The sequence below is a fragment of the Aedes albopictus genome, chromosome 3 (assembly GCF_035046485.1).
Source record: "Aedes albopictus strain Foshan chromosome 3, AalbF5, whole genome shotgun sequence".
In the NCBI taxonomy this organism is placed as follows: Eukaryota; Metazoa; Arthropoda; class Insecta; order Diptera; family Culicidae; genus Aedes; species Aedes albopictus.
The window spans coordinates 9,969,910-9,985,462 of NC_085138.1; the positions used below are offsets into that span (position 1 = coordinate 9,969,910).

The following is a 15,553-nucleotide window of genomic DNA, read 5'->3' on the forward strand; positions in this document are numbered from 1 at the left end:
AATACTCTTCCAAGTGATTCAGAGCGGATTTAGGGGGATTTCAAAGAAATTTTAGGAAAATTTAGGGAATTTTCAGAAGGGTTTCAAGCTGTTTCAGGGTTTCAGGTGATATCAGGGATACATCCCTGGAACGCCACTGAAGCCCCTAGGGATGTCATTAAAAGGCCTTTGAAATATCATGAAACACTCCTGAAATCTCCTGACCCTTGAAAACTCTTAGAATGCTTCTGTAACCCCCTGAAACATGTTGGAGCGTCTTTAAAAGTGTCTGGAATCCTAAGCCTTGTGGAAAGCCTCTGAAAACCCTTGAAAACCCCTAGATTGCTCCTGAAACCCCTTGAAATGCACGATTAGGTTAAATGAAAAACAAAATGTGGCAGCCAACTGCTCAACAATTGGATATTGCATAATGAAAAAGTTATATTTTTTTAATAAACTAACATACATTATTGCTGCACAACAGATAAGTAAGCCGCTCTTAAGCTTGATTTTAAAATTTTTGGCTAAATAAGCTGTTGATCAGTTGTCATTGTTACTTGGGAAATAACAATAAAATTGTTATTTTAAACAATGTAGAAGTGTGAATGACATCCTTCCAGCTCTTGTTACTATAATGTTACTTTTATACTTGTGGTCGGTTTTCCAGTCTACTTCTTGGAAAATCATGGAAAACCAGGAATTTTCAGGAAATTTTATTCAATAGGAAAAAAACCTGGAACAATCAAAATGAAAATATTCAGAAGAAACATTAGACTGATACAAATTTAGTGTTGAGTTTTTGTCCCCCCCCCCCCCCCCCCCCCCCCTTCAAAAATTCTTGGCAGGATTTCGCATTCTGAGGGGGCAGATGAAAAAATATTTATCAAAATGTCGGGTCTTGCTGAAACTTTCTTAACAAATACGATGAATTTTTAATATTTTTCAGAATAAATACTTTATTATTTTTATCCCAAAGTGATTAGGATTTCAACCAGATCCATGACATTCTGGAATTTCTCCAAATGTTCATAATGTGTATTCCTCTTGAAGTTCCTTCTGGGTTTTTGTTCCCGAATTCGTACTGCGATCTATACAAAATTTTCTCTTGTGATTCCTTCAGAAAGTTTTCCTGAAATTCCTTCTTGGAGATCCCTAAAGCATTTTTTATTCAATGTTTACGCCTGGAGATCCTTCCGTAATTCTTCTATTTAGTGCTATCAGTTGCTTTGTTTTGAGCACCTTCTTTATTTTTTCAGGCTTTCTTATTGGAATTACACCTAATATTTTTTCTTGGATACTTCCAGAAATCCCATCTAAGAAATTCTTTCAAAGATTTGTCCTGCACTTTTTCTTTATATTATTCCTGGAGCTTCTCCTATAAGTTCTTTTTTGGGTTTCCACTGGATTTTCTCCTATAATTTCTCTTAGGTATTCTACTATGCTTTATTTCGGGAAATCCGTTGGATTCTTCCAGATTTTTCTTCAGGAATTTCATCAGGTGGCCCTTCGGATATTTCTCAAGAAGTTATTTTTGGGATTTCTTCTGAACTTTCTTCTAGAATTCCTCCAGTTGATCGCTCGTGTGTTCTTCTTGTCGGTTATTTTAAGATTGCCAAGAAACCTCTATCAGAAATGCCAGGCCCACTCAATCGATTCTATAGTTACAATACTCCGAGCGGAAGCTAAAGAATCATAACTACAAGAAAAGACATCAGGTTCATCCGAAGATGTAATATCCACACATCCAGGGAAGTGTGTGCTGAATAAGCATCCGAGAACTTCCTCATCAGAGGAAGTCAGATCGCCATTTGGCAAACGAAGTTCGTTCACCCGGAAATTTTTAGATTTCACAAGGATTTTGTTTAGCCGACTGACTTCACTCAAGCTGGAAACATTTGTACAAAGGTTTTTTCCAGCCGGATCTTTCCGCAGACCGGAGAGCTTTCCTGTAGGCCTTGCGAGCCGACCTGAAAGCCTCCGAACCAGCCGAACGTCGTCTGTTCCAACTCTTTCTACATTGTTTCCTGAGTTTCCCTAGATCAGAGTTCCACCAAGGGGTTCCTCTTGTGATCTTCACAGACCGTAGAGGGCATGCTTCTTCAAAAGCTTCCATGATGAAGGTCGTTGTAGTATCAACGGCATCATCTAAATCACTTGGAGTGTCAATGGATGGTGAGTATCCATGAAATTTGACCGCAACCAAATCAGTAAAATTATCCCAGTTTGTTGACCGAGGATTCCTGAAACGCAATGTTTGCGAAGTAACATTTAAATGTTCAAAAAAGATATAGCGATGGTCAGATAAAGATTCTTCATATGACACATGCCAATTGGTCAGCTCGTGACTAATTCTGCTAGAGTAAAGCGTTATATTTAACACTTCCTCTCTAGCAGATACCATGAAGGTTGGGCGGTTGCCTATGTTAAGTAATGCAAGATCTGTACTACTTAAGCACTCCATCAAACTGGAGCCTCTCAAGTTAATGTCTGAGCTGCCCCAGATGATATGGTGAGCATTAGCATCACTGCCAACAATTAGCGGAAGGCCTTTTGAAGTGCAGTATGCGATGACTTGTTTGAAAGCATCCGTAGGGGATGGTTCATCATGCGGTAAATACACCGAACAATAGACGTATTTCCTGTTGAGGTTTCCAACAGATACATCAATTGTGATAGCACATACATTTCTGGTGGTTAGTTCAGAGATGAGTGTAGCAACTATTGCGTTGTTGACAAGCACACAGGCTCGAGGCATGACACGCGAGTTTGCCATTTCATGTTTACTGAAAGTGGCAAACACCGGGTTCACATGGTTTCCTAGATAGAAATTTTCCTTACGAAAGTAAGGTTCATGTACCAAGGCCACATGGGCTGTACCATTTTGCATAAGTCTGCAAAGATTGATCGTTGCTGTTCTTTTATGCTGAAGATTGATCTGAGCTATCCTAACCGTAGCCACTACCCAAACTAGGTAAGATTAAACTCTTCGCAACAACAGCAACAATAAAACCAAATCGGTATCGATTGGAGAACGCCAAAGGCGAGGATACACAGAATACACTGTGTAAATCGCATAATGCGAAACCATATAGGTGAAAATTTAAACTAATTAACAACATCTTCATATTCATTTATTTAGTTAACATCAAATTCATGATAATACTGAATCAACAATTTGCCGCCATAATACTCGATTTGCAGCTGCAGCTCTCCAACGTCGGTCACGCCCAACACTCGCCAGATCACGCTCCACCTGGTCCGCCCATCGTGCTCTCTGCGCTCCACGCCTTCTTGTACCAACCGGATGGTTAGCAAACACCAACTTTGCAGGGTTGTTGTCCGGCATTCTTGCAACATGCCCTGCCCACCGTATCCTTCCGGCTTTGGCTACCTTCTGGATGCTGGGTTCGCCATAAAGTGCAGCGAGCTCGTGGTTCATCCTTCTCCGCCACACACCGTTCTCCTGCACGCCGCCGAAGATCGTCCTTAGCACCCGTCGCTCGAAAACTCCGAGTGCTTGCATGTCCTCCTCGAGCATCGTCCACGTCTCGTGCCCGTAGAGAACCACCGGTCTTATTAACGTCTTGTACATGGTACATTTGGTGCGGGGGTGAATCTTTTTTGACCGCAGTTTCTTCTGGAGCCCATAATAGGCACGACTTCCACTGATGATGCGCCTTCGTATTTCACGGCTCACGTTATTGTCAGCCGTTAGCAAGGAACCGAGGTAGACGAATTCTTCTACCACCTCGAAAGTATCCCCGTCTATCGTAACATTGCTGCCAAGGCTTGTCCTGTCTCGCTCAGTCCCACCTACCAGCATGTACTTTGTCTTAGCCGCATTCACCACCAGTCCGACCTTTGCTGCTTCACGTTTCAGGCGGGTGTACTGTTCTGCCACCGTTCCAAATGTCCTAGCAATAATATCCATGTCATCCGCAAAACATACAAATTGGCTGGATTTCGTGAAGATCGTACCCCGGCTGTTGAGCCCGGCTCGTCGCATAACACCTTCCAGGGCGATGTTGAATAGTAGGCAGGAAAGTCCATCACCTTGTCGTAGTCCCCGTCGAGATTGAAATGAACTGGATAGTTCACCCGAAATCCTTACGCTGTTCTGCACACCGTCCATCGTTGCTCTTATCAGTCTAGTCAGCTTCCCGGGAAAGTTGTTCTCGTCCATAATTTTCCATAGCTCTGTGCGGTCGATACTGTCGTATGCCGCTTTGAAGTCGATGAACAGGTGATGCGTTGGGATCTGGTATTCACGGCATTTCTGGAGGATTTGCCGTACGGTGAAGATCTGGTCCGTTGTCGACCGGCCGTCGATGAAACCGGCTTGGTAACTTCCCACGAACTCATTTACTTTAGGTGAAAGACGACGGAAGATGATCTGGGATAGCACTTTGTAGGCGGCATTCAAAATGGTGATCGCTCGAAACTTGTCGCCTTTCTTGTGGATGGGACAGATTATCCCTTCCTTCCACTCCTCCGGTAGCTGTTCGGTTTCCCAGATCTTGACTACTAACTGGTGCAGACAGGTGGCCAACTTTTCCGAGCCCATCTTGATGAGTTCCGCTGCGATACCGTCCTTACCAGCCGCTTTGTTGTTTTTGAGCTGGTGGATGGCATCCTTAACTTCCCTCAGCGTGGGAGTTGGTTCGTTCCCGTCCTCTGCTGCACCAACAGTCATTTCCTCCGCTGCCTTGGTCCTCCGTGCCTACATTCTCTTCGCCATTCAGGTGCTCGTCGAAGTGCTGCTTCCACCTTTCGATCACCTCACGTTTGTCCGTCAGGAGGCTCCCGTCCTTATCCCTGCAGATTTCGGCTTGCGGCACGTAGCCTTTGCGGGATGCGTTGAGCTTCTGGTAGAACTTGCGTGTTTCCTGTGAACGGCATAGCAATTCCATATCCTCGCACTCCGCTTCTTCCAGGCGGCGCTTTTTCTCCCGGAAGAGACGGGTCTGCTGCTTCCGCTTCTGTCTGTATCGCTCCACATTCTGTCGGGTTCCATGCTGCAGCATTACCGCCCGCGCTGCATCCTTCTCCTCCAGAACCGCTCTGCACTCCTCGTCGAACCAATCGTTTTGTCGACTCCGTTCTACGTACCCGATAGTGCTCTCAGCTGCGTTGTTGATGGCTGCTTTGATTGTACTCCAGCAGTCCTCTAGAGGGGCCACATCGAGCACACCCTCGTCCGGCAACGCTGCCTCGAGATTCTGCGCGTATGCGGTGGCGACATTCGGTTGCTTCAGTCGCTCTAGATCGTACCGGGGCGGCCGCCGGTAATGTACGTTGTTAATAACGGAGAGTTTTGGGCGTAGTTTAACCATCACCAGGTAGTGATCGGAGTCGATATTAGCGCCACGATAGGTCCTGACGTCGATAATGTCGGAGAAGTGCCGTCCATCAATCAGAACGTGGTCGATTTGCGATTCCGTTTGTTGTGGTGATCTCCAGGTGTAACGATACGGGAGGCTGTGCTGGAAGAAGGTGCTACGAATGGCCATGTTCTTGGAGGCGGCGAAATCGATGAGGCGTAGGCCATTTTCGTTCGTCAGCTGGTGGGCGCTGAACTTTCCAATCGTCGGTCTGAATTCCTCCTCCTGGCCTACCTGAGCGTTTAGATCCCCTATGATGATCTTGACGTCGTGGTTTGGGCAGCGGTCGTACTCGCGTTCGAGCTGCGCGTAAAATGCGTCTTTGTCACCATCAGTGCTTCCGGAGTGAGGGCTGTGCACGTTTATTATGCTAATGTTGAAGAATCGGCCCTTGATCCTCAACCTGCACATTCTTTCGTCGATCGGCCACCAACCGATCACGCGCCTCTGCATGTCGCCCATCACTATAAAAGCTGTTCCCAGCTCACGTGTGTTGCCGCAACTCTGGTAGATGGTATGATTACCTCTAAACGTTCGCACCATAGATCCTGTCCAACACACCTCCTGCAGCGCTACGATTCCGAACCCGCGGTCCTTCAGTATATCGGCGAGTATGCGGGTGCTCCCGATGAAGTTGAGAGATCTGCAGTTCCACGTACCGAGCTTCCAATCGCAAGTCCCTTTTCGTCGCTGTGGTCGTCGCCATTGGTATCGGTTCGCATTCTTCTCTTGTTGATTTTCCGGTGCTAGTCTTTTTTACGGCTGGCTCGCAGGGCCTGACACCAACCCACTAACCTAGGGAGCTGGGCTTACCTTCCCGGAAGCTACGGGTTCTGCATTGGCATTTCCTCCAACTACAGTGCTAAATAGCTAGGCTCGAGCGCCAGTCTTCGCCGGGGGTGGTGTTTTTAATGGGCGCCCAGGAGATAATATTTTACCTGAGCTTCCACCCCCAACATCTTCATAATCCCGCCCTTATTTAGCCTCAAGTGAGACTAAAGAAGGGCAGCTGATTGTCTCGGAGAAACACAAGGTCCACTGCACCATTGCTCCGGTTAGCGCAGTAAGGGCTACATACTGTGGAGGGCGCTCGGTACTCCACAGGCTTCGTTAGCGGTTAGGTTTTTATTAGACCCTCCTAGCCATTCATTCCTAGGCACAGTAAGCATAAAGCCGCATCACACGATGAATTAGGGGTCACCTGTTGGTGGATTCTTACCAGCGGAACAGGCGGTCCGTAGTGTTATTCTTAGCCAATTGAGACAATCGCTACCGACACTACACAGCTATCTAGGCTGATCGAGAAAAGAAGTTAATATTGATGATCAACTTCATACGGACTCGAAGAGCCGAAATCATTATATTTTCAAAGCATCCTGCCAGACTGCTTGCAGCACAAGACTTGTAAAACTTGTAATACTTAGTATTATTTCCGTAGAAATCCATCAGTCTTATTAGCGTTTTGTAGATGAATCTGTTTTTCACGACTCACAATATCACTGTCAGTAAGGATCCGAAGTAGACGAATTTATACACTATCACGAAAGTATCCCCGTCTATCGTAGCGTTACTTCCTGTCGTGCTAACTTTAGACGCTATCACCACCAGTACGAACTTACGTTTCAGGCGGGCGCACAGTTTTATCACCGTTCCAAATATTCAGGCTGTAATGTTCACGTCATTCGCAAAGCAAACAAATTGGCCGGACTTCGTGGAAATCATTAGACCGTAGTGTGAGTTTTTCCTGCTCTATATTCGTTCAACAGAATACAGGGAAACGGGACTTATCTATGACTATTTTGACAAGCTGACGCATTCTTGAGAGAATTGAGCATGGGAATTGATTATTAATTGGATTTCTACTTAACCCTCCTAGGATGTTAGGTTTTTCGCACCACGATGTCGTTATGTATGTTCGTAGACTGGGTCAACAAAGTCGATTTTTTGGAACAAAGCTTTTTCGATTCATTGTAGCGTCCAAAGCAAGTGTGCAAAATTTGGGAGCGATTGGTTGCTTCCCCGTATTCCGCATTGCGATTGAAATTTGTATGGAATTTAGTATGGGAAAACTTGCTTTTTTGCATTTTTCTCATAAATTGAAATTTTTGGTCTAAAACTATCTAACTAATATCGTTAAAGTATAGCCTATAATATGCCGAAAAACTTTGCCGAAGACCGCAAAGTGATCCGACACTTGTGAAAAAAGTTATAATGTACAGATTGCCTGGTGGTGCTTAACATTTAACATGTAAAGGAATAATATCAATAACAAAATCTCAATTTTTGACCTAAGTTACCAGGCGAATAACTTTTCTCACAAGCATCGGATCACTTTGCGATCTTCGGCAAAGTTTTTCGGCATATCCTAGGCTATAATTTAACGTCATTAGATAGATGGTTTTAGACGAAAAATTTCAATTTATGAGAAAAATGCAAAAAATCACGTTTTCCCATACTAAATCTCATACAAATTTCAATTGCAATGCGGAATACGGGGACGCAACCAATCGCTCCCACATTTTGCACAGTTGTTTTGGACGCTAACATAGATAGAAAAAGCTTTGTTCCGGGTAGATACGATCAAATTCAAAGTTTCTCCATACAACGTTGACCCACTATTGTTCAGTGTGCCTGTTAGGGTTATATAGACCCCAACACCTTACTAGGGTTAAGAGTTACGAAGTCCTCTACATTTCGTTCAAATAATCACGGAAAGTTGGATAATGTTTGTGAAAAGTGCACTTGTTTCGTTCTCATTTTTTTTGAAAAGCTTCACCCTCAATGGTGGCGCTCAGCTGATTCAGCATCGCACTTGTCTGGCTATGTACACACCTGCGACACCATCGACATCGCACAGTTACCCACATTCGTCCCTGTTAGTATGGGTGGGTAACTAACTATATTCGCTACTGTCGTCGTCGTCGTCGTCGTCTCGTCTCCTAGTCCTGTCATCTGACATGAACGCAACGACCTCCACAGCCGCCGACCGACAACGGCGAACGACAATGACACAAGGGTCCTTGAGGCGACTTGATTATCGTCCGATTATCATTTAGTAGTGAAGCTCGGAATCGTCGTCGGGTGAAAACCAATGGAATTTGTTTGGGATTCTTCTGTTTATCCTATTTGTTTCTATGAATCGAAAAACACTAAGCCTGACCCGATTTTCACTCGAAGCAAATTAAAACGTAGTAAATTTTCCACACCCCCCTAATTTCCCATTTTTCAGTCCCCACTGCAGCATGATTTTCCATTTCCCAGCCCAACTCGATGTGCCTTGTATTCACACGACTTTCTTTCTTTCTTCCCCAGTGCAGAAGCAGCAGTGTCATCTCGGGTTGTTGTTGTTCTACGTGTGCTTTATGTGTGTCTACTAGAGAGGCGAGAAGAAAGTAACCGCGCGCAGTGTGAGAAACAAAAGGGAAAAACCGAAATGGTGTTACACAATCCCATCAGGAGCAGCATCCTTTTTGTGGTGAAGTTTTTCCAATCGTTGTGGATTTCTGTGGTCTGATGAAAGTAAACCAACCAATCATGAAGAGAATCAAATAAAGACTATAATCGAAAACGTCGCCACGATATCGTCATCCGTCATATCTAAGGGGAATCAATACAGAAGAGAAAAAAACTCATCTCCCAAAAGAAACATCCCCTCAAACCAAAGTGTGGCAGTGAGTCAGTCATTCCGAGTATCGATTTTGGCCAGCCGCCGGCGCCGTCGTCGAGAAGAAAGCCAGCCAGTCGCAGTGTTGGTGTGCTGTGTTGTGTTGGGGTGGTAAAAGGTCCCCCGAAAATCCCGTGTCGCACCCAGAAGGGTGGTAGAATACACGAAAGGCTCTTGAGAGTCGTTTTTTTTTCGGGGGTAGTGTGGCTCCCGTCTCAGTCTGGCGTAATTCGAAACGACGGATAACACAAAACGGTGTGTCTTCGCTGGGAGAGTCGAGGGCTTGCGTGGTTTGCGTGGTAGCCGAAAAAGGAAGGGAAGGAGGATAAAATACGAAGGATACTGGGGCTTACCGTCGTGGGTACACGTGATTTGTGTGAAATTAGGTGAAACCGGACCAGGGAGTAGCTGGGGACTAAGTGTCACGCCATCGACCGTATCCTGTGGCTCCGTTTCGATGCTTGAGTGTTTGGGAAATATGGGCTGGTTTCGTTGATTGCCGAGAGTTTTCGTTGCCCATTATAGTGTTTGTTTAGTGATATAATAGAAAGAAATTGCTGAAAAGCCGCCGTCTACGGCGACATTACTTGGATCAGTAACTGCGGACGAAAAACGGATATACTAGAGGTAAGTTCTACGATTTTAATACTTTAGGAGAGTAAAGATACCAGTTTGAAATGGTGGTAAAGATTGAATCATAACGGCTTTGTAAAACGGGTCTGCGTTATTTGGAATAAGACCTTTTGGCATAAGGTCATCTGGTATGAACAAAAGGCTGCATTTTGGATATGTCAAATGTATATTATGCTGTTGTAGGGAGAAACAAAAAAAAAACATGTGCAACTAGACTGGGTCAACCAGGTCGATTTTTTTTTTGGAACAAATCTTTTTCGATCCTTTTTAGTTTTCAAAACTAAATTTGGGAGCTATTGCATCCTCATATTCCGCATTGCGATTTGATTTATATGAGATTTATCATGGAAAGATGTACTTTTTTGCACTTTTTTCATCATTTCAAAAATTTAATCAGAAACAGTGTTGCTTATGATGTTGAAATATAGCCTAGAATATGCCGAATAGGTTTGTCAAAGACCGCAAAGTGATCCAACGCTTGCGAAAGAAATTATACCCCTGGTAATTCAGGCCAAAACTTGAGATTTTTTCGAGATGCGACCGCGCTAGAATCCGTTTTTTTTTTCTTTACCGACGAATATATGTTCAAAAGCATAAAACGTTTTCCGATCGACTTCCTGTAACATCTATGTCTTGTTGCCATACAGAGCATCCGGTGGGATATACAGCTCGAATGGTGTATCCATCTGCAAATTGTGGGTTTACAGCTGGTTACAGAAGCCGTAAAAAACCCAATTCGTAGCTGTACGACTTCGCGTCACACTTCGTAACACAACACTTCGCTACCAACTCCATTATTGGATTGAACCTATACTGTCTATCCGCGATCATGTATTACTAAACGTGCAGCCCTTAGACTGTATTGCAAACGCCAAATGCTGTTTCTCCGTGGTCATTTTCAGGGTGAACAACGAATATCAAAACACCAGCCGTCGCTGTTTTAGAAGATATCAGCTAAACAGTCAACGAAATCCGGGCCCGATAGAATTCCATCATCTTTCTAAAGACGCATCCGGTTGGTGTTCTTTGTCCCTAACAAGCCGATTTTTTTCGCCAGTCTGAAAACAAGCTAGCGTGTTTCCTGTTCACAGAAAAGGCGATCGAAAAGATGTCAGTAATTGCCGAGGAATATCAACTCTCTGCGCCATCCCGAAACTATTCAAGCCTAATGTTATGAAACTGCTGATGTCTCATTGCAAGCCTTACATCAGTGAAAATCAACATTGTGCCATTTCCGGAAGATTCACTATCACCAATCCCTTGAGCCTTACATTTCACATTTCCGACAGCATGGCAGAACAAGCCCAAACCGATGTGATCTACGCGAATTTGACTGCTGTATTTGATAACGACCGCTAAATTTGAGAAACTTAGGAGTGGCGACTCTTCGCTGGCTCTACTCCTACCTCACAGAACGCTGTCTAACGGTTGGAATTGATGGTCATTTCTCGGAAACATTCAAAGCTACATCTGGAATTCCTCAAGGAAGTCACCTGGGTCCCCTAATTTCCCTGCTGTATTTCAACGACGTCAACTACGTTATCAAAGATCCACGATTAAGCTTCACAGATGCTTTGAAAATGTTCCGACGCATCCGTTCTATCTATAATACTAATTTGAATGCCTTCGAGAACTGCTGCAGTTTAAATCGTATGCTATTTAACCCTCGAAACGCTACAAACACGCAGACATGTCAATAGGACAATGATAATAGCAGATTTGCTGCAAAGTAGAATAGATTGTCCTATTCTTGCACCGATCGACATTAGTGCTCACAGCAGAAGATTACGAGCTAATGCCATGTTACGCTTGCCGCTCCGACGAACACTTTTTGGACAAAACGGTGCAGTGGTGTGCAACGTTGTTTTAATAGAGTATCGTAAGGTTTTGACTTTCTCCAGAGTAGTGTAATTCATAGTATTGTAGTTGTTTTGTTTTGTTAGCTTTATTGTTATTTTTAAGTACAAAACATCATTGGGACAATAAGTCTGTTGATGTAATCTAATAAAGAAAAACCTAGAAGTATGTGCGACGGCGTAACCGCTTCTTTGTACGCCTGTTTCAATCCATCTAAGGTTACGAATAACGTTGAAATCTCATCAGCAACACGTACACTTGATTGAATAACTCCATACGTTGCAAGAATCGGCCTAATCGGTTTCGTCGGAAAACCGTACTCTATACAGTACTGGACAAAATAAAGTACGCATTGGTAGATTTTCATACAAAATGCTCAAGTTTGGGGCTCTGAATATCAACACAAATTGAGTTCAAATTTTAACTCTTAATAGCTTGAAATTTAACTTGTTAAGAAATTAGACTATTCTATGCAAAATTTTAAAAATTATCGCAAATTTCTAGAAAAATTAAAAAAAACAATGTGATTTTGGAAAAAAAATTTCAATATTTAGACAAATATGTTCTTCTGCAAAGTCTTACGAAACACACAACCTTTCTAAACAAACCGTTTACTCAAAACATTTCGTTAACAAAATAATTCAAAATCGCATTTTAGCATTTTTTTTTTTGAAATTGGAGATTTGTGATATTGCAAAAGGTTTTACTTAGAGATATTTTCGTTTTTCACATTAAATTTCAAGTTACTATGAATGTCAAGACAATATTTGTGATCAATCGGTACATTAGAAGTTGAGATTCAATTCCCCAAACATGAGCGTTTTGTATGAAAAACAGCCCATGCGTACTTCATTCTGTCCAGTACTGTATATCTGGCATAACTCTTTTGTTTTCTCTGAATCGTACGCCGCTTTTGATCATAAACAGATGGTATAGGTCTGCAAGTTGTATTCCCAGATTTTTTCTAGGATTTGCCGCAGAGTAAACATTTTATCCGTCGTTGATCGACCCTCACAAAAACCAGCCTGGTATTCGCCTCCAATGGTCTCAATCTGTTCAACAGAATACGTGACAATATTTTGTACGCCGAGTTGTGAAATGTTATTTTTCGGTAATTGGCGTAATGAGCAGTCTGTGTCTCTTCTTGTAAAGAGAACAAAAGAGGATATTTAGCCAACTAGCAAGTAGTTCTTATTCTTCCCAAATACTTTCAACAGAGTAGAGTTAAGTGCTTCGTGCAGCTGGTTCCTGATAGCCATTTTTACCTCATCCAGCGTCGGGGACTCCAGAGCTTGTCCATCGTCTTTGATGCTTAATCTGTTCATCGATACGGTAACGTTATCATTATTCAACAAATCCTCGTAGTGCTCTCTTGGACAGCTACCATAGTTTTAGCTGTCAGGAAGTATCTTCATGTTGAACACGATGGGAGAAACCGCAGTTTCGTAAAAAATCCGCATATCATTTTGTTCCATACTGTTTTGCGTCTCAGTAATGACACTCTTCTAATACGGCTTCTTCTTTCTGCGGAGAATTCTTTTCTCAGCTGCTCTCACTATCTTGTGCGGCTCTCTATTCTGCTGGCACTAACTGCACACTAACACCAGCTTCTAGTAACGTTCTGCTCATCCGTAACCTCCTGGCACTTGTCATCGAACCAACCGCTTCTGAGTCGTTTTTGAACAGTACCTCATTCACTTGTACTCATATAACCTGAGCACCCCTGAGGAGGATACATAAGGCCAACGTAAAAGATCTCCATCCTGAGCAGCTGCTCACTTCAGCCTTGATCTGGGTCCAGGTCAAATTTCTTGTTCTTGTTCGACTTCCTTGATTTTCTTGTTGATGCTTCATCGCCATGAGTCCATGGGTCTGCCTCGGCTACGATGTCCTGCCGGATTCCAATCCAGCGCTTGCTAGCAGATTTTGCCTCCGCCCTTTCGTGGTCTGTGGCCATTTACATTCTCGATTTTTTTGTTGATATCGGCTTCTAACGGCATCGTCGATGGAGCTCAGTATTAGAAATCCAGTTGTGAGGCCACCAGGCCCGAATTGTAAACCGCAGACATCGGTTGGTAAAAGCCTGTAGCTTCTGTGTGGTTACTGCTACTGCTGACATGCACCACGTTTTCGCTGGCGTATAACAGCACAGATTTCACGTCGGAATTAAAAAAAATAGAATTTTGGTACGTTGGCTTATCTGATAGGATCTCCCTATGTTCCGTAAACTCGTAAAAGCAGCCCTAGCCTTCTTGATACGTGATCCTATGTAGATCTTGGTGCCGCCATCTGATGCGATCTGACTGACAAGATATTGAACCTTTTTGACCTTCTCTACTGCTATTGTAAAGTTCGAGGAGTTGTCCGTGTTGACATCCAACGATTTGGTCTTGCTGACGTTGATGGTTAGACCTGCCATATAGGGACGTTCGGTCAGGCCGTTGAGCTTACTCTGCATGTCAGAGCATCGTTGGGCTAGTGGCGCAACATCATTGGCCGAATCGAAGTCGTTCGGATGCCCCATAATGATTGGCTGCCAAAGTATCCCACAGTTCGATGCACGGTCAATCGCCCTCACCATGATCTTGCCGTTTACGATGAGAACCGGTGGCGGCGATAGAACAAATTCTTACCTGACAACAGCGACTACCCGGATAAGATCGGACAAAGCTCCGTTATGAAGGAGCATGTAAAAAGCATGTAAAAACTTCGTACTGCGTTTCGATTTTCGTGGCTCAGACGATTTCGTCTACATTGATTCCTCTTATCCGCTCATTCTGTGCAAGTCATCTGTAACTGTAACACCTTCTGCTGAGAAGCGCTGGATTTTCAAACTCAACTGCAGAATTCATTCTTGAGTTTGCATCCATTGGTAACCGTGCTCAAATAAAAAAAAAAAAAAAAAAAAAAAAAAAAAAAAAAAAAAAAAAAAAAAAAAAAAAATGTTCGCGTCAATTTGTTTCGCGAAAAGTGAAAACTTCATTTTATAAAAATACACTTGTACGGCTAGAAACGAGAAGTTTGGTGTTTTGTGTTTAGTAAATTAGTTAACAGAAAAAAAGCCACATGGATTGAACGTTTCGCGGGTTTATCTGAAACTGCAGATTTTTCGTAACATAGCCCATCATTTCGCGTGTGAGTGGAAAGGGGAAAAGCTGTGCCACTGCAGTGCGTTTCTTGTGTGGAGATGTCGGGGAATGACGCGGCTAGTCCCGATTTCATATTGTTCTGTTCGTCGATGCTCCTTCCCGCTGGTGTTCGGTCTGGAGGAAAAAACACTTCCGCTTTCGAGTTGTTGTTCTGCTGCGGTGCTCGTAGTCGTAGAAGCAGTTGAACTGGTTGGTCTTCCATCGCCGTCTAAAACGAAGCCGCGTTCGTCAACAGTGGAAGCAGTTTGGATTTAGGGGATAAATGAGAAGTTCCCAACAGATTCGCAGAAATAATGGAGGAATTCCGGTCTAAACCGTTGAACTTCGTCGTACAACGGGAGATGATGAAAAGAAACACTGAAGGCATTTTCTATTTTTCACGGTGAGTCCGTTCCTGTTTATATTATTGCGCTTGTAATTTTTGTAAAAATTGTGAATCCTGTATATATTTAATGTTTCCATCCGTTATAAACTTGAACTTGTAAAAGAAGGGGGTAAGGGGTACTTTTCTTTTCGTTTCAGAGAGCGAGTATAGGCGCTTAAGCCTTAGGCATTAGGGCCAGGGCATTCGATGTAAATATCACTGCCCCATCCCAGGAAATTGCGCTGATATGGAGTGTGCCTTAACTTTCTTAGCCACGCCACTCCCACCGATTCAACGTACAAAACTCATTCCCCTAATAATGAAACGGTTGGTACGGTTGTCCCCGTTTCTTCAACTATCAAATTCAAAAACATACATCAATCATATTATTCATAAGTGGATAGCCTGATTGCCGTAAATTTTTGAATTGTCTTCAAACCCATTAGTCTGCACAGTGGGCCTGGCCGTTTTAATATTTGTGTCATCTCGCTGATATGCCACAAATATTAATGATGACAAGAAAATA

At 43.4% G+C, this 15,553-nt stretch overlaps 1 protein-coding gene across 2 annotated transcripts in view; it reads left to right on the forward strand.

Moving 5' to 3' along the window:
* The window catches only part of LOC109421743 (myotubularin-related protein 4), a 105,130-nt gene that overhangs the window by 12,457 nt on the left and 77,120 nt on the right, over positions 1 to 15,553 (forward strand). Inside the window, exon 2 of one of the 2 annotated variants that reach the window (XM_062860037.1) lies at positions 8,673 to 9,651. The gene's annotated coding sequence lies outside the window, so the exon portion shown is untranslated. The remainder of the gene's footprint in view (positions 1 to 8,672; positions 9,652 to 15,553) is intronic. The other variant, XM_062860038.1, reaches the window with a different exon arrangement.